At 44.5% G+C, this 19757-nt stretch overlaps 1 protein-coding gene across 5 annotated transcripts in view; it reads right to left on the reverse strand.

Moving 5' to 3' along the window:
• Positions 1–19757, reverse strand: part of PRICKLE2 (prickle planar cell polarity protein 2) — a 314675-nt gene that overhangs the window by 120890 nt on the left and 174028 nt on the right. The window contains exon 2 of one of the 5 annotated variants that reach the window (XM_073901503.1): positions 4273–4645. The exons of the other annotated variants lie outside the window; for them this stretch is intronic. The gene's annotated coding sequence lies outside the window, so the exon portion shown is untranslated. The remainder of the gene's footprint in view (positions 1–4272; positions 4646–19757) is intronic. 5 annotated transcript variants of the gene reach the window in all.

The following is a 19757-nucleotide window of genomic DNA, read 5'->3' on the forward strand; positions in this document are numbered from 1 at the left end:
GGGGGGTGGGAGGGATGGGGTGGCTGGGTGATAGACACTGGGGAGGGTATGTGCTATGGTGAGCGCTGTGAATTGTGCAAGACTGTTGAATCACAGATCTGTACCTCTGAAACAAATAATGCAATATATGTTAAGAAAAAAAAAAAGATGATGATGATAGCAGGAGGGGAAGAATGAAGGGGAGTAAATCGGAGGCGGAGACGAACCACGAGAGACGATGGACTCTGAAAAACAAACAGGGTTCTAGAGGGGAGGGGGTTGGGGGGAGGGGTTAGCCTGGTGATGGGTATTAAAGAGGGAACATTCTGTGTGGAGCACTGGGTGTTATGCACAAACAATGAATCATGGAACACTATATCAAAAACTAATGATGTAATGTATGGTGATTAATATAACAATAAAAAATTTAAAAGATTAAAAAAAAGAATAGTACAGTTGAAGCTTTATAATAGTGAAAAAGTGAGAAAAACCCAAACACAAAAGCAATAAACAGAGAAAAACAGAATTAGTTTAACATGTATGTTACATAGCCACTAAAAATAATGTTTTCAAAAACATTTAAGGGCAGGGGGAAAAGTTTGCAATACAAGAGAGAAGACAGTTACTTAAAACAGTACAATTTCATTTGTTGTGAAATATATATATATATTACTTAAAGCTAGAAAAAAGTTAAGTGATATTTCTTTGAGGGGCTGGTAAAATTAAACTTCTGAGATTCTTTTTTTTTTAAATTCTGAGCATGTTGGGATGCCTGGGTGGCTCAGTCCATTAAGCATCTGCTTTCGGCTTAGGTCCTGATCCTGGGGTCTGGGATGGAGCCCCAGCTGGGTTCTCTGCTCAGCAGGGAGTCTACTTCTCCCTCTCCCTCTGCCTGTAGCTCCCCCTGCTTGTGCTCTCTCCCTTTCTCTCTGTCAAGTAAATAAATAAAATCATTTAAATACCAAAAAAAAAAAAAATGCACCAATGCTGCTCATCTCAGAGTAAGGCCCTTGAGTTTGGGACCCCATGACTTCTCTGAAACCATCTCCTGCTACTCTCTGCCTTGCTATCACATGGACACTAGTCCTCACACACACCAGGCCCATATTCCAGATCTTTGCATTAGCTCCTTCCTCTATCTGAAAGGTTTCTTCTGTCGCTACAGGCATGGCTCACTCTCTCACCTTTTCTAGTCTTAAAAATGTCACTGCAGTGAAGCCTCACTATCCTATCCCAGATTGTCTTCCCTCCCACCTTGCCAATAGTGCCAAACCTTTACCCTACTTTTTTTTCCTTAGCACTTGGCACTTAAAGTTTTATTGAAATACAATTTACATATCATATAGTTCACCCATTTAAAGTGTACAATTTGATAGATTTTAATATACTCATAGAGTTATGCAACCATTATCACAATCTAATTTTAAAACACTGTCACCAACCCTTCATGCCTTAGCCAGGAATAATCACTCCCCATTTGTCCCACAATTTCAGCCCCAAGCAGACACTGATATATTCTCTGTGTCTATAGATTTGCCTATTCTGAGCATTTCATATAAATGGAATCATGTAATATGTGATCTTTGGTAATCTGTTTCTTTCACTTAGTGTAATATTTTCAAGGTTCATCATCCATGTGGTAACTTGTACCAGAAGCTTCATTCTTTTTACTGTGGAATAATATGCCATTGTACAGATATACATTTTATTTACCACTTCATCAACTGATGAACGTTTGGGTTGTTCCCACTTTTTGACTATTATGAATAATGCTATCAGGATCATTTGTGTATGGTTTTTTTGAGGATGCATGTTCCACTTTTCTTGGGTATATATCAAGGAATAGAATTGCTGGGACATAAGGTAATTCTACTTAACATTTAAAGGAAGTACCGATCTCTTTGCCAAGACTTAAGAATCAACTGTTAATCCTATGAGGGTTCCCTTATATTTGTGATGTTGTTTTCCCCTGCTACTTTCAAAATTTTCTTGTTGTCTTTCATATTCTGACTGTGATGTGCCTCAAGGCAGTGAGTGTAGCTCTTTTTTAAATTTACCTACGTGGGTTGCATTAGCTTCTTGGATGTGTGGACTAGTATTTTCTCATCAGATTTGGAAGTTCTCCACTATTATTTCTTCAAGTGTTGTTTTTTTCTGCTCTTTTTTCTCTCTTTAGCTAATTCCATTATGCATATATTGGTGTGCATAATGCCATCTCATATTTCTCAAACATTCAGTAAATCAACCATCACTGTGTGCACCTTAAACTTTATATAGTGATGTTTGTCAGTTATTTCTCAATAAAACTGGAAAAAATTTTTAAATTACTTTTAAAAAGCTCTGTTCATTTTTCTTTTTTCTCCCTATTCCTCAGATTGTGTCATCTTTATTGATCTACCTTCAAGTTTTCGGTTTCTTTCTTCCTCCAGATTAAATCTGCTGTTGAGCCCCTTTTGTGAATTTTTCATCTCAATTATACTTTTCAACTCCAAAATTTCCATTTCTTAAAATAATTATTTTTTAAAAAATGATTTCCCTTCATTGATATTCTCCATTTGATGATGGATTGTCCTCATGCTTTCCTTTAGTTCTCTAGACATAGTTCCCTATAGTTCTTTGCACATGTTTATAATTGCTGCTTTAAAGTCTTTGCCTGATAAATCTGACATTTAAACACCTTCACAGGCAGTTTCTTTTGCTTACCTTTTCCCTGTGTATGGGCCAGACTTTTCTTTCTTTGAATGACTCATGATACTTTGTTGAAAACGGAACATTTTAGATAACATTTGAAGCAATTCCAGATACTGACCCCCTCCCTCCCTTTTCTGGAGCTCGTTGTTATTGTTGTTGATTTGTTTAGTCACAGGCTAGACAAGTTTAGTGAAGTCTTCTGCAGGGTGCAGCCTCTGATGTTGCTACTCAAGAGGGCCTGAGTACCATCGCCCTGAGCACCTGGCTGATTTGTATTTATTGGTATCACACCCAGCTGTTAGCCTCCACTAATTGCTCGCTGATTGTTCTCCTATTTTTTGACAATACCCTGGGGCACAAATTGCTCCACAGTTTGATCTAAGGTAGGGCTTCTTTGCAAGGGCAGGGTGTTGCCAATCTCTGAAGTGCCCCTCCCAGCGTGAAATCACAGCCCTAGACTGAGAGGTAGGTGGAGAAGGAACCCCATGTTCTTGGCTGCATACTCCCACAGTAGAGTATCCATCACACTGATTTGTGACGGGGATAAGGAGCAGCAGGAGATGTGTGGGTCATGGCTCACATGCCACAGACTCACTCTTCTTACCAAGATTTAGTAGATTTTCTTGAATAGGTATTTCTGCATTTGCTACATACCCTTGGGACAATTTTCAGAAACCTTAAATAGTTGTTTTTTTAAAAAAATAATGTTCACAAATGATTATTTCCCTGGTTAAAGGGTCTGCTGTGCTCCCCATACTGTCATTTCGTAAACTGATGCACAGGACTTAGTACTCTTAAATCACTATATATTTTACTTGCTTATGTTGCTATACATTCTGCCTCCCTATGGAGACCTAAAAAGTAAGCTCTAGGGGATGGTAGGCAGGATTTTTGTTTCATTGAGCATTCTATCCTTGAAACCTAAAACACTGCCTAGCACACAGTAGGCCCTTTTTAAAAAATATGGTTGAATGAAGTGCCCGTGACCCACAGCCTATCCTATGTATGCCGTGACCAATCATAAACTGCCACAGCTGATGATCCACTTATGGTTGTGACAATTATTAATAACTGCAGTCCTTTACATCCATGTAACATTTTTTTGCAATTCTCTCAGAAGCTGATCACAACCCTGGGAAACTGTCACACCTGTGAATGTCATCAGGCCGGTGACTGATGGGGAGAAAAGAATGAGAATTGCAGTAATGGTACATATATTGCTCAACCCACTGTGCTGGATGCTGTTCCTTTTCATCTTAAATCTTCTTAGCATCTATAAATAGCTCTGAAGAGCATCTAATTTATCTTGGTTAAAAGAGAGTACTGCTACAACGAAACAAGCCCTGGGATTGGAAAAGAAATCTGTATTTGATTCTGGGCTCCAGCTCTTGCTATCTGTGTGACACTGGGCAAGTTGCTTAACCTCTCTGTTCTCCAGAAGTCTTCTCTGGAAAATCTGAGTAACGGTGATAACTGTAATACCTCTTGTTATATGAGTTCAAATCATCTTCACAAAATATTCTGCACCGTATGAGACACAGCAAGAACACTCAGTAAGCGTTAGACTCTATTATTATTATCTGTTAAATAGTCATCACAGACCTGCCACTTATTGCATGGGGATGATCTGTACATCCAATGGGAGATTAGCTCTGCAGGCAGATTGTTCGTGCGATGCATTGTGCAAAATGGCCTTATGAGAACTGCAGAAGTAAGTCTTCCTGGCTTGCTGGGCTGAGAAAAAGCCTGGTAGTGTTTGTTCCTGCCCCAGTCCTTCCTTCCACTCATCCGAGCCTGTGTCCCAGCTTGTCAACCTTCCGACTAAAGGAGGCCCTGCAGGAGAACCTGGGAGTCCTGCCTCAAGACCCTCAGTCCCCTCAGGCAGGAAGTTCCTGGGACAAGGCCAATCATTTTCCAACACTGCCTCCTGGCTACCATCTTGCTCAGCAGAGAACGAGGCCAAGGCAAGGTCAAACTACAAAAAAACACAGGTTAACACAACTTAACACGCCAACAGAAATGAGCAGTGGGAGAAGTTCAGTTACACACTGTCATGGGCTTCCCTATAGAGAAGGTGGTAGTGTTTGCCCTAACGTGTAAGAGTCCAACCCACCGAAACAGCCAGCATCTGGAGCACAGAGGAAGGGTCCCTGATGGTCAGGAACCCTCTGGATAATAGGGGGTCTGTCAGGCAGGATGTATCCAAGGGCAAATCCCAACTCTGCCCCTTATTAGCTGTGTGTGAACTGTGACAAGTCACTTTTCTTCTCTCAGCCTCTTCTAACAGATCCTGCCTTATGGACTTTCTGGATTGTAGGAGCTACTACCGGTAAAACTGCCGAGGACACAGCAGGTCCTTAAAAACTGTTGATCGAGTCTGAGTGTAAACATGCCATCAGTCATGCTCTGGACAGTGGGGGCGACCAGAGCCCCCCGGCCTGAGCAGCAGCAGTCCACAGGGTCAGTTGGCCTGGCTGCGAGCTTCCCTGTGGCTGAGGCCTGTAAAGCCCTCAACAGCCCAGGGGGTGTTCATGCTGCCTCGTTGACACCACAGCACAGCGAGGAGGAGCCCTGCTGGGGCATCCTCAGGGTCGCCAGGGGACAGGCCCGGATGGGTATCAGAGCAGGCTGCTGTGGTGAATTACTTAGCACCCGTTCTCCGTGGCAGTGGCCCCACTCATCTGGCAGGAGCCACATTCCTTGTCCCGTAAATGGCACACGCCAAGCCCAGCTGGGGGCTGAAGCTGGCAGAGCCTTTATGGGGCTCGACTCAGCCCAACTGGGGAGGCCGTGCAAGGAAGGGCTGTTTGGAGCCCAGCCACCAAGAAGACACACACGGAGTGTTCAGCCAGCTGGGAGGAGAGGAGCCATAGTGCCGGCCACCAGAAACACCAGGAATGCAAGAAGCTTCAAGGCAGCCAGTGGTTGGAGTCAGCTGCCCAGAAAAAACAGGAATGCTTCCTGGAGGGACCCTTTGGCAGAGCCAAATCAGAACCAGCAGGTGCTACCCACAGATCTTCTAGAGGCCCAGTCTTTTGGAATCTCTAAGATGACTGCTATCAGGAAAACCTAGCCATAGGGCCATACCTGGAGAGAAGATTTATGAGCCAGATTTATACGTGACATTTACGACATACACAACTTCTAATATAACCCTCAGGACAAGCTTCAAGGTTATACCAATAGTGTAAAAGAAACTGAGTTACAGATGAGGAAACTGAGGCTCCGAGAAATCAAACCTTTAACTACATGCATTCCTCCAATTTCTGATTCTATTTCCTTTTTCTTCTATCCATGGCTGTGCTTTAAATTTTCATTTAGCTTGCTGAGACCAGTCTTCCCATTCCATCCCATTCCATCCTAGGTTTGGGTTGATCCTGACATAAAAGACCTTACTCCAGGATTAAGAGACAAGTTCCTTGTGCTTGTCATGAATGCAGGGTTAGCCAGCTACAGTCCCTCTTCACGGCAACACCGATGTGGGAAAGACTGAATACTTGACACACAGCTAAAGCCGCTTTGCAGGCTATGGAGGTGGTCTAGGATAGATTTGGGTCAGTGTGATGCTCTTCATTTGAAGAAAGAGATGCTCTTCAAATTGAGGAAATGTAGCCACTCTGTAGGACTAGGAGCATTCATAGAATTCTCCTATGGGCCGTGCAATGCCTCAGTGAGTCTATCCTACGGGTTCTACAGAATTCATCCCTCTGCCTTGGCCAAGTTAGTCACCCACGTGATAGGCCTGGGGCTTCGAGACACACCCACCCCTCTAAAAAACAAAAACAAAAACAAAAAATAAACATGGCATATCTAAGCCCCGACTTCCCAAAGTGGAATCCTGGATTGGCAGCATCGGCATCATCAGGGAACCCGCTGAACACGCAGGTTCTCAGGCCCCACCTGGCCCCACTGAATCTGATGGGGAGCCATCCAGGGTATCTGCATGCAGGGTGAACTGTGAGAAATGGTGGTCTAACTAATCCCCAGCACCGGCAGTGGAAAGCCGACAAGAGGAAGAAGGGGTGAGACAGAATGACCTGGGAGGGGTCCAGGATGGTCGGCTGGCGGTGGAATTCGGCCCACTTAATGTTTTGTTGGGCCTACATCCGAGGTAGGGAAACTGCAAAGAGCCAACCAGTATAGATGTTGGGTTCTGCAGGCCATACATTCTCTCACGCAACTCCTCAGCCCTGCTCCTGCAGGGATCATCTGTAAACAAGTGGGAGGAGCTTAGTCTAGTAAATCTTTGAACAGGTGCCGGCAGAATCGGGGCTGCAGGGTGTGGCTTGCCAACCCCACATCTGCACAACAGCTTCTCCTCACAAAAAAGAAAAGAAAAAGCCTCAGAAGGTCTGGCCATTCTGAGCTCAGGTTCCGGAGACACACTGATTAGGGGGACCAGCTGAACGGGGCAGCCTTCTTTAGGATGGGGACACTCTTTGGTTCTCCACAGTCCCTACCTCTTCTCTCCCAGACACCAGGGCAGAGAGTCAGTTCCCTTTACTATCCTGCTCATTGTCTCCATTTACATTACATCTATTTACACTGACATAAATGTGCATTTGTACATATATGTGTGTACGTGTATGTGTACATATGTATATTTAACATTCACCAGCTTTCAGTACATTTACGCTGTGGAGGTATCTCAGTGATCTCTAACTACGGTAGTATGAAGCCCGGTTCTGACTCCAAGGATGAGGGCTCCCGCTCTTGCTCTGTCCTTGACGCTGTAACTTGAACCTGAGTCTGACCCTCTCAGAGGCATGGCTTCCTCGTGTATCCAGATGCAGAAGCCACCCCTCGTAGGGTCGCTGTGAGAACAAGCGAGCCGGACGCCTGCAGGCCTGGCCAAGCAGAGGAAACGGTTTTGTTGTGTTTTGTTTTTTCCTCCATCAGGTATCTAAACAGTTCCTTACATCAAAATGGGTGCTGTTCCAGTGCACTGGTCCTGTCGTCATCCACCTCAAACCCTGAGCCTGAGAGACATCCCTGCCTGTGTATTACTTTGCTCAGATCAGCTGGAGGGTTCTTTGGAAAGCTCAGGATGTCAGGTGTGACTTCTGATCATCTTCTCTTTTCTGCAAGCAGCTCAAGGGATCAGAGGTCTTACAGGGAGCCTTCCACCCTCATCCAGTTGTCTTTCCTCTTCTTCCCATTTCACACTGTCCCAAATAAATAAATAATGTGTGCGTAATGATGATCATCTTTTTTTTTTTAAAGAAGGAAAAGGTCGTATTTAAATGTCACCTTCTTAGCGGTCTAGCTGAAACCTTGCATTTTAAGTTACATGAAGCAAACACAGCATTTTGAACTATGCCTCTTTCTCTTTTCTCTTCCTTTTTCCATGAAGGAAATTCCTCCACCAAACCACCTCCGTCTTTCTTCCACTCATACCCTTTCCCCACCAGGTCTCTTCCAGAAAATGTCTCTTGAAAGCACACACATAAATCCTTAACTTATCTGGGTGGTATGTTTCACAGAGAAGCACAAAGATTCTTTGACTGGTTACACAGTTAATTTTCCATTTACATTACAGAGCAACAATTTATTCTACAATAAAACTAGCCAACCCTGGGAGTCCACTTCAGCCAATGCCTTGGCTGGGGGCCAAGATCCCTGGATTCTTTCGCTTTTACCACCCCGACTCCCGCCCTTGCACCGGCCACCAATACTTCCCAGCTGCTTCTCCTGGGGTGTCTTTCCCCTACGCCATCTCCTGTGTGTCTAAGACACTGAGCACAAGTCTAGGAATGGCGATCTGTGGCTCCTGCTGGCGTGAACGGTGGAGCTAACAACACACCTGGCCATCTGTAAGAGCACAGGGCAACCGAGAGGCTTCTAAAAGGGAAGGGAGGCCACGATGAGAGAAGGTTGTAAGAATATTGAGCTCTTGCTATGACCCAGTCATCCCAGGAGAGAGAATGATGACCTCTGTTTGCGAGATGAGAAACGTGAGTGATGGAACACAAATGTGGACGTGGGTCTGTCTTGTCCTGAGGTCTGTGGCTTATAGAGGCAGGGATGGGCCGAGAGGGTTCAGCTGTGGTGCACATGTGAACACAACTCTAAGGACAGGGCTGTCATTCCTTGAGGATGAGCGTTTGTTATTAACTTCTGGGGACAATGGGGAAGAGGGTGTTTCTATGCCGGACCCAGACCAGGGTTTCTTGGACCTTGGTATTACAGACAATCTGTGCCAGGTAATTCTTGGCTGTGGGGATCTATGCCACATACCGTAGAGTGTTTATTAGTGTCTCTGGCTTCTATCCACCAGAAGCCAGTAGCACCCCTTTTCCTAGAAATGCCTGCAGACATGGCCAAACGTCCCCCTGGGGGACAAAAATGCCCCTGCTGGGAACCACTGGTCTAGAAGTAGTTCGTACTTTGCAGTAAGTTATTAACTGCCTCTTTGGGGACCATACAAAGCAGAGGTAAAGAGCATAGATTTTAGCATCAAACATACCCAAACATAGAGGGATGTTTGACCTGAGTCAGAATGCTCAGGTCTGTCACCAGCTCTGCGACCTTGGATGAAGTATTCAATCTCTTTGAGCTTTTCGGTTTAAAATGGGACAGAGAGTATTATATTTTGAGGATTACAGGAGAAAATGCAGACAAAGGCCTTAGCAGAGTGCCTGACATAGAAACAATGTGATATTGGCAACCACTGTTATTGTGATTAAGAAAAAACAGATGTTAGAAGGTGTCTAACCACCTCGTCTGACAGATAAAATACAATGAGGCTCAGAAATAGGAGGTATTGTTTCTAATTAGGACTTGTTCTACTTCCCCAAGAATACACATTTTTTGGCCACTGCTCCCAAAGCCCATGATCATTTCTGCCCCATAAAACTGTATCTTGGCGCCTCCTAGTATATTATTTCTGTACTTCCCATGTCCTTTCATCTCATAATTGCTAGGATTCCAATTTGTGGCATTGGAATTACGGAATGGGACAAGTTGAGTCTCTTAGGTAAGGACCTACTGTCCATTTGGCAGAGTGATGAATCAAAGACAAAAGACAAAAGAAAACAGGAGATAAAGAAGTGTTAACTTGCATGAAGTCACAGCAGTGGCTGAGAGAGACCCTTCCGGCATTTTTGAAGTCACAGTATTTTGGCCTTGATAGTCTGCTGAAATCAACCCTGGTGGCGAAATACCCCACGTTGTTTGATTTTGCTCAGCGAAAATGTTTGGGCCACCACTTGGTAACCACAGCCAGAAACCCTGGGATCTCAGTTCAAGTGGAAAAACATCATCTCGATATGCTCCAGTTTATATACTCATTTGTGCCTTGTCATTTTGAGGGAAGTTATAAGATGAGCTGGCTGGTGGAGGGAGTCATGTAGTAACTAATGTGGTAATTAGTCTCTCACTTGAAAATGTCTGGGATAATCATCAAGTCATGTTTAGAAGGGAGCTCTCCCTGGCTGGAGTTGACATTCAATTACCCTGGATTTAGGGGACATGTTCTGGACCTTCTGATGTTGGCCACTAGGTGATGAAAATTAAAGGAAAAACAGTGATAAACCTAGAGGGAAAAAAGTGAATGGCTGGGGTGTGTGTGTGTGTGTGTGTGTGTGTGTGTGTGTGTGTGTGTGTGTATGGGTATGGGGGGGTACAGAATGACAAAGAATGGGTATGGGTAAATTCATATATTCCTTTAAGAAACCACAGTTTAGCATGATCTAGGCTTTATTTGGTCACCAGGATACAGGAAGAATAAGGCACAGTCCTTGACTCAAGTGGATCACAGCTCAAAAGATAACAACTGTATACATAATACACATACATGATTACATTGAGGTGGTCAGCAGACCAAAGGTTCTCAACCAGAGTGTCACGGCATACAACAGTGTACCCTGCGTGCTGAAAGACTGGGCTGTCAAATTTTGATCAATGTGTGTGTTACTTTGTAGTCAAAGATAGACACTATAACACTGATATCCTGCCTAAAAGGACGTAGAATTCGGTTATTTAGCCACTTGGTGTCAATGGGGTAAATTAATAGTAAAAGATAAGAAGCATAGGATAGTTTCCAGACCATTTTTCTAAAAGAAAAATTGTGTATTCATTGGATAGATGACATTGGAAAAATTTTTTTCAATTTTCCAAACCCTGCTTAAAAAAAAAAAAAGGTTTAATTTTATTCCCTTAAAATGATCTGCCAAAAATTCTAGTATTTCCAAGGGTTCCACAACTAAAAGGGTTGGATGGCTAGATGAAGACGGACAGGAGAACCACCCCTTGGGGTATACTAGGTTTCTCAATCTGGAACAAACTAGGGAAAAATGGATTCGAATTCTTGTCATCAAGGCTATATAAATGTTAGTGGCCCTCATCTCCTACTGTCCCTCTACTTTTGGAGCATTCAGAGGACTCAGAAATCCATGCTCCATGGGTCGATTGCAGCTTCTACTTGGAATCCGACTCCATGCTCATACCAACAGAAGATCTTAAAGCAAAATGAGAACCCTCAAGGGGAGAGATGTGTTCAAGTAGACTTCAGGAGGATATACTGAGCAATTCAGGGGTTTTGACTTGGTGATAAAACTATTCCCTCAACCAAGCCGATCACTGAAATCCAGGGAGGCATGGGGGAGATTCTTCTTTTGGACCAACAGATGATTCCTGAGAGAGTTTCAAATCCAGTATAACCCGCAAGCTACACATTCTCTAGCTGAAGGTTCTATGGTGTGAAACCCAAATCTGGCCTCAGAGCTTTCAAGGAACAGCAGAAAGCACTGGTGAAAGGACCAGGTATGTGAATCGCTGTGTGCTCTCCGTTGGCCAATAACACAGGTATTTCGGCAAACATGACTTTTCTCCCTTTTTAAAAGACTGGTCAGTCCGGTCTCTCCCGCATATCACTAAAGACCAAATCCCTCCTGTGTGCACCCATCTCCCTTGGAAAACCTCACTGCTGTAGTTGTCATTTTAAAACTTTATTCCAGGGATCTTGGTGATCATGTCAGGTAACCCTCACCCCACCCCTAGCCCCACACCCACCTTTGGACATTAGAATAAAAGTCTCTTTTCTTTTTGATCTTCTAGTTTCTATGTGATAAGGCCTGTGGTCTCGGTTCAGTTACATCAGTGGTTTTAAAGTTTTCATGTGCAACGGAATCACATGGAGGGCTTGTTATAGAGAGACCTAGGGGTCCCAGCCCCAGACTTTCTGCTTGTCAGTGGGTCTGGGATGGGTGGAGGCTGAGAATCTCCATTTCTAACATGTTTCCCTGTGATGGCAAGGCTAATGCCGCTAATCTGCGGACCACACAGTGAGGACCACTGAATCAGATGCTTAAACTTGAGAGGTAGAGCAGCTGGATCCAGTTCACAGCCAAAGGTCTTACTCACCCATGCAACGCCCCCACCTTTGTTTCAGTAAAGTCCCTGGTAAAAAGTGGTTCTTGAAGTTCTCAGGTTTTCCTGCCCCCTAATACAGGGAGGAATCCCAGAGAAGGAGGGGGCAGGATCTACCCACAGGGTTCATTGCCAGGTTTACCAATACTTATTCACAGGAAGGTCTTTGTGGGTCAATCTGAAGTCCATTTTTCAAAACTCATATATTTGGGATCACATATTCGAACATCTCATTTTGTAGGTGAAAACCCTGAAACCAAAACAGGTCATGTGACTTGTCCAAAGCCACCAGGCTGGCTAGCTATAGCTAGCAGGGCTGCCCCTAGAATCTAATCTAGGCCTCTTGACTGGTCAGTTTCCAGTATACAATTCTTCTCCAGAAGGCCAGGCTCCCCGATCAGGTGATAACATTTTAATGATCTATATAATGTTTCTTTTTCCTCATTTGAACAGAAAGCCCCCAAAATACAGTTTAATAATTGCAGCCATCACTATGTACGCATTTTAATGTGCAAGGAAGATAGAAGTGAGGTTCTTTTTGAGGCAGCACATCCTATTTATATTACCTTGCCATGTATTTATAGGCTACAGATTACCTTTAAGCATTCTGATTTTAAAAGAGTAACACTCTAAAATGACTATTATTCTCAAGAGATAAAGACATTTTATTTTGCCATCCTTTTGTCTTGCATCATATATAACCTCCAGAATGGTAGGTGGATTCTTTTGATTCCATTGTTTAGCTCTGCAAAATTTTGCAGCAATTAGGAGCCAAGCACAAAGTTTTTTCCCTAACTTAATACGACACCATTTCAAAGGAAGGAATGCCTAGACTCAAGTGTTGTAGGTCATAATTTAAGTGACCCCGGCCCTAACCATGACATAGGATAGAATTAACTGTTTTCCTCCTAAAGTTTCTTTAGCCATAGGATGAGATACAAAGATTATCACAAGAGATAGGCCTTCGGGTGTGGGATACTACTGAGCTGACAACTCAAATTGATTTTTATTGAATAAATTCAATTAGGAATTACAGCACGGAATTTCATTTTCTAATGGGCCTGAAACACAAGGGGCTGTGTAAAATAATTTTGAGATCAAAGTGACTTTGGGTCTGGACTGGTTTTCACCAGCTTGTCACCAACTGAGAAATCAGCCATTCACTCTCTAGATGGGTCAGGAAGACTGATGGGCCCTCCCCTGGTCTGCACACCCCAATCCATGAAACTTTAAAGTCCATCCCCTGTCCAACTTATGTAACTGAAACTTTACTTGCTGAACATTTGTGCAACAGAAAGCTGAGCACTTAATACTTCTTTTTTTAAAAAGGCAGCCCACCATCTCACCAGATAAAAATTAAAATGCACATTAGAAATAATTCACTTAACATCAGTTAATTTTCATGAGTCATTCCCATTAACTTCTTGCTAATGATCTGTCTTGGCAGAAACCTGCTTCACCTAACTCCTCCTCTGTCTTCCTTCCTCATTTCAAGGAAAGCACTTAATAATGGGCAAATGGCAACTAATTAGGGGGAAAAAAAAACCCTTCTAGTCAACGCCAAAGGGAAATTGCCTCTCTTCCCCCAATAACTTCCCAATCAGAAAGGACCAAGGAGAGGTACTTAATGTGCAGCAGCCTGTGAATGTGGGGACAGGCACAAAGTCAGTCAGTTGCAGGCTAATAATTAAAGTCTGCCACGTGAAGAGCAAAAGGTCAAACTCTCTAGCTATCAGGCAGGTGGTGACTTGAACCACAGATCAATCACCATTCACATCAAAGGAGTGAGAGGTAAAGCCAATGAGACAAATCCAGCTGGAAAACTGTGTCCCTTCATTTGATAATGTATCACCCCTTTTTTAAAAGACACCCCACACCACTCCCTTTTGCAAAATGTGGCAAATCTTTTATCCTGATGGACTCTCTTAGGAAACAGAATTAAACAATAATAGTAGATGCCACAGAAACCATGATCACACACTACCTTGGCTGGTAACAGGACTTAAGGGAAGCTGAAAAATAGGTCGAGAATTTAACCCTTAAAGGAAATTCTTTATTGATTCCTTACCCAAAGCTGGAATTTAAAACTGTGATTTAAAGTAAGCTCCTTTGATATACAAATTTATCAGACATTTCCTCAATAGGATTTACTACCTTAAAACTCTTGACAATCTTTCCCCTTTCCGTAAAGAAAAATATATACGTTAACAACCTAAGGGGGAAAAAAAAATTGCAACTGTATGAACTGTAGTACCGGTCATAGTCTTGTCAAATGGAGACTCAGCGTGAAAGATTATTACTTGCCAATAAACCACACAACCAACCTTTTGTAACTAACAAGGCTCAACCCCTAAATGGAAAGAAGCTACACGGTAAATGCCTTGAGGACTACACAGCCCTTTTCCTTGAGCCCTACAGCTCATTGGTTCTGTTGCACCCCCAACATATCCCATTGTCCAGGTCTGAATCCCTCCCACTTTTGGGGGGATATTTTTCTGCTTGCCGTCTTGTACTGCAAGGCTGTTCCTACCACCCACACTATAATGGATGCCTCTTCATGAGGAGACTCTTCTGCAGAACACACAATGGGTAGCAAAGCACTCTGTGCAGAAGAGACTGTCTCTAGGATGCATTACTTGGGTAGCTTATCAGTTTCTAAATTGCTTTTACATGGAGGAGCTTCAATCCAAACCTCTCCAACACTTGGTGAGATGGGGTCTTTTTCCACCAATTTTCCTGAACAGAAAACAGAAGCTGAATGACTTGCTCAAGGCCTGAAAACTCTTAAGGAGCAGAGGTAGAAGGGAACTCAGAATTTCAGAAGCCATCACCGCTTTCCTTCCCTTGATCACCAAAGGAAATGCTGATTTTTGCTCTTAACCATAGCATTACCCACCAGCAGGTTTTATGGAAGGCTCTGAGAGCCAGGCCATTCCTGGGTCTGCATTACAAGTTCTCCTTGCGCAGCTATATCCTCATGGGGCTCTAGTGGGTTTCTCACCTGTTGGTATTTTCCACTGGGAAATGTCCCTGTGAGAGAGGGAGGAGTGGACCACACTGGGAACCACTGGGCTATAGAGAGGCCAAGTTTACCTTGCCTATGGGCGGGCGTATGACCCAAATCAACCAACCAGAGCATCCCACGCCACTCTCCCCTGCCCTTGATTAGTTCAGGAGTGCGTCTGCCAACAAGACAGGGCCAATCAATGTTTTTTTTTCATGAGGAGGGCACCGTTAAGGGCACTGGAAGTGTGAGGAAGCCTTGCTCCTGAGATCCTGGCACTCTTAGGTCGAGAACTGTCCACGGTCATCGTTGGTGAAGGGTGGAGAGAGCATGCCTGGAAATGAAGCCAATACAAAGCGGTACAGATGCAGGAGAAGAGACAGAGTCCCTATGACACTGTGCAAGAACACACCCCCAGCAGTGCCTGAAATAAGGGCCACCCCTCTGAATTCCCATGAGCCAATAAAGTCCCTTTTGGCTAAAACTGCTTTGACTTGAAATTCGGAACCTGGCAACCCCGGGAGGCCTCCTTTACTGCAGCGTGTGAAGCCCAATGTGGGCTTCCCGTCCAGCAAGGGGTGCAAACCAAACTCCTCTTCCAGGCCAGCAAGGCCTTATGTACCCTGGCATCTCCCTCCTCCCTGCTCACCCATCCTGGCTCCAGCCCCAAGATCCTCCCCCTCGCTGTCCCTCGACACTCCAGGCATGCTCTGTATGTGCTGGTCCCTCTGCCTGGGACATGCCCCCAGTCCCGGCACGCCTTACGTCCTCCAAGGCTGCATTCAGCACACTTTCTCTGGAGGGAGCGCAGTAGTCACAAGCCACTCTTTAGCATTTCTGTTGAGAGGCAGACAGTCCATTTCACACATAAGGCCAAGAACTCTGGTGAGGGGTCAGAGATCAGGGACTTGCTCGCATCTGGGTGTCTGTTCCTCACTGCTGCGCCTCCCGATCTGCAAGTCTGAAGCTTTCAATTTCCCAGTCTGAGTCTGGGGCCCTTCACCCATATCGGGTTTGCCTTTGAGCACAGCAGTCCAGTTACATCTGGTGACTTAAGCTAGTAACATTTCACATCCTGAATTCTAGTTTGTCCAATACACCACAAATATTTACTGAGCTTCTAACACATGCCAGGCCCTGTTCTAGGCTCTGGGGACTCATCAGTGTGTACAACACACACATCCCCCTCTCTGATGAACCATCCAAGGATAGGGGTCTCTTACCGCTTTAGATGCAGACAAGATTTATCGCTTTTCTAGTCAGACATTCCTATGGGTGAATTCACATTTTAATGCCACACACTGGGGACATTATAACAAAGTGATTAAGAATGTGTATGAATTAACCCAAGATGGTCTAAAAAAAAAAAGTAATGGGCATAGTCTATACCGATGCCGACAGTCTTCCCTCATCTCTAATATATGCCTCTTTTCTTTGGAATCTGATAGCCCTCATTCAGGCCTTGGCTCCACCACTGGTCTCGTGACCCTGACTAGGTCAGTTAACCACTCCAAGCTTCTACCTCCTCCTCTGTAAAATGAGGGTCACGACAGTTTCCTATCTTGTAAGGCTGTTAGAAGGATTCAATGACGTGCTTCAAATAGGACACTCAACAAAATGATAAAAGAGGAGGCATTCAGCATAGGGATGGACTCTGAAGCAAAAAGCCTATGAAAATGACTTCCCTCACCAGCTTTCTCTTTCAGGAACGTTCATACTTGGTCCCCACTGACTGTGCCCAGCCAGGTCCACCACACGCTAGAAGGACCCAATGGAAGCGTGCCCCCTCCCCACCCACTGGTTGACTGGTTGGAGAACACTGAGCAGGAGGTTGTAACTCCTTCAGCTGAGCACCGGAGTGGTGGGCATGATCCTGCATCATCCAAGTGTTGATCCTTTACCTCTAAGAAGTCGTTTCCTCCATGGCAGGACTGGTCTATTTGCTGGTCAACAGCACTTCTGCTCTGGTTTTCAATACACGAGTAGCATGAGCTCTCCCTGGTGTTTCTATGATCCCTTTCCTACCAAGCCAGGAGGCAAGATGCACAACTGCATGAGAGTAGTCAGGGAGCTTATGATCAAGACTTGGCACTGTATCTCTTCAAGTCTTCGTCCCCCTCTGAGCCTTGGTTTCCTGAGGGGCAAATCCTAAGTGGATTAGATTGGGGTCAACAAACCTGCTCTGTAGAGGGTCAGAGAGTCAAGCTTTTCGGCTTTGAGGGCATGTAGTTCGTATCATCTCTGTCACACCTGCCCTTGCAGTAGGAGAACAGCCATAGAGAAATAGAGAAAACATAAATGAATGGGCCTGAATGTGTTCCACCAAAACAATGTACAGAAAAGACCGCAGGCTGGATGTGGCTAGAGTGCCAGACTTTGCCGACGCCCAATTTGATGATCTTTTCTTGGTACCTTCCAGTTCTGAACGTCCATGATTTAGTGATTTGAGATTCACCTCCTGTCTGGCCTTATAGGAAGTGTCAAAGGCTAGAAAGTTCTAGGATAGAATTAAAAGTTTAAGAAATAGTAACAACAGCTAGCACTGATGAAGCGATTGCTATGTACCAAGTATTATCCCAGTGGCTTTATGTGCACTATCTCATCTTGTCCTCAGAGCAATTTGTTGGGGTACATCCCATAATGAATCCATTGTACAGGCAGAGAAACAGACTCAGGCCATATAAGTGACCCACTCGACATCATCAAAGTGCCAAGTGGCAGAACTGGAAGCTGGACTACTGTCTGACTCCAACGTCCTTGCTAAAAACTAGCCAACTATGGGATTATCGCAAAGTTGTTCAGAGACCTACTCCTGCTGGGCGCCCCACTCCCTACCCTGGGTATTGTTCCATGAACCCTCCAGAAGTTCACGTGAGAAACCCTGTTCTTGCATGCCACATAAATTAAAAGGTTGGCCTAAAAATAACACAAGAGTTCACTACTCTAGATGATGAATTGCTTTTTAATGCATAATAATTGACTCCTTGACCAGCTCAAGACCTTACAGCAGTTGGAATACCTACAGCATGCCTTATTTGGAAGGTGACCGACCACAAGAGGAGAGTGTTGGGTCTGCTGAGGCAATCTGCACTCTCTCACCCAGCCTCACACAGCCCCATTTAAAGAATCTTTTCCACTAAGAAGAAGGCGGGGGGTGGGGGGTGGGGGTGGGGTGGGAAGAAGAGCCAAGGGTCTACATCTTACCACAGTTTATCATAATTAAACTAATCATAAACAAAACGCTCGAGAGACAGTGGCCTTGGAAAAAAATTAAAGGGCAGTTTGGAATGTGCCTGGGACCTGCTGGCTGGCTGCCCAAGAGATGTTTCAAGGTAGGGCGCCTGCTATGCTCCACCCCCGCCTGTGCACTGTCTCACTGTCTTTGACCTCAACCAAGTCTCCTCTAGCAACTGGTGGTTATTCGCACAGTCTCTCTGGGCCCCTCAGACAGATGGAAGTCCGTAATAATAGAGGTGTCGGTTTCGGCTCGGCCCCGGTTCCCTCCGCTCTTTGGTGGTAGACGACTGCACTCTCCGGAGAGTTTTAGTGTCCGCAGCAGGCAGTGAAAATGTTAATGCAACAATTCAATAAATATTTAATGGCTCTTTCCTTAGCTTGCTGATGCGATCAAGCAGGAGCCTCATTACTAAAACCTACTTTCACCTCCTCTTTTATTTATGAGCTTTATTCCTTTCCATTATCACACACAGCCCAGTTTAGACAAACCAAAGTCCCGAATACAGTAGAAAGAGGAACACACAGTTCTATACCAGGCCATTAAACCTCATTGCAAGTCATCTCCTGGCAAGAAGCTTTGCGCCTGGCCCCCAACTTGACAGACAAGACTGCGCGAGACAAGAAGCCACCTCAGGAACATGGATCCGCTATTTTTAAGGTGATGGGAATATTCAGAGGAAGGGGAACAAAAAGACGGGGCCCCTGAATCCATTTCTCATCTCCTCACTAGCCAGGGCTAGTTATTTATTATTATAGTAGATTGTGTTACATCTTGGACGAATAATCATCTGTTTCAGTGGATTTCATTCTTCCCGCCCACATGATCCTACTCACTGAGTCCAGCTCAAATGTCCCCACCTCTTGAAAGCTTTGCCCATTTCTCCCCCCAAGTCAATATTAATCATTCCTGCTGTGGTAATCCCATGATCTTTGTTGGAAATGCTATTACAGCTTTTAGCTTACAGGGTGACTTAAGTATTACAGTCAAAAGTAGTAGAGCTGAAAGTGAAGACTCAAGTTCAAGTGCCTGGATTTGCCACGTACAGCCCTGTGGTCTTGAACAAGTTACTTACCCTCTCAACACTGTACTGACTTGTCTTTAACACGGTGATGATGATGGTACCCCGAAGGGCTACTGTGGGATTACGGGAATTAAATGATTTGGTACTTAGCAAGCATTCAAATGTTCCAATAGCTGAACATTTGTACCTACATCTGTATTTATACATTACTCATAGATATACACACATACAGACATACATATGGGTATGAAGTTTCAGATTCCATCCACAAACACGGAATACGTAGAAGTATGTTGTACACGTAGTAAGCAGAGGAACCTGAGGTCTCATACCCACCTTTCCCCAGCTTCCCGTTCAGGGTAAGAAGTTGTGAGCCTGGTCGGCTAAATGCCAGGCCATAGTAGTGAGTAGTGTCACTTTAGAAGTCCTCATGCCCAGGCACTGTTTCCTTGCTC

Source organism: Callorhinus ursinus, unplaced genomic scaffold, assembly GCF_003265705.2.
Source record: "Callorhinus ursinus isolate GAN/ISIS: 27379988/994484 unplaced genomic scaffold, GSC_fseal_2.0 scaffold15, whole genome shotgun sequence".
NCBI lineage: Eukaryota > Metazoa > Chordata > Mammalia > Carnivora > Otariidae > Callorhinus > Callorhinus ursinus.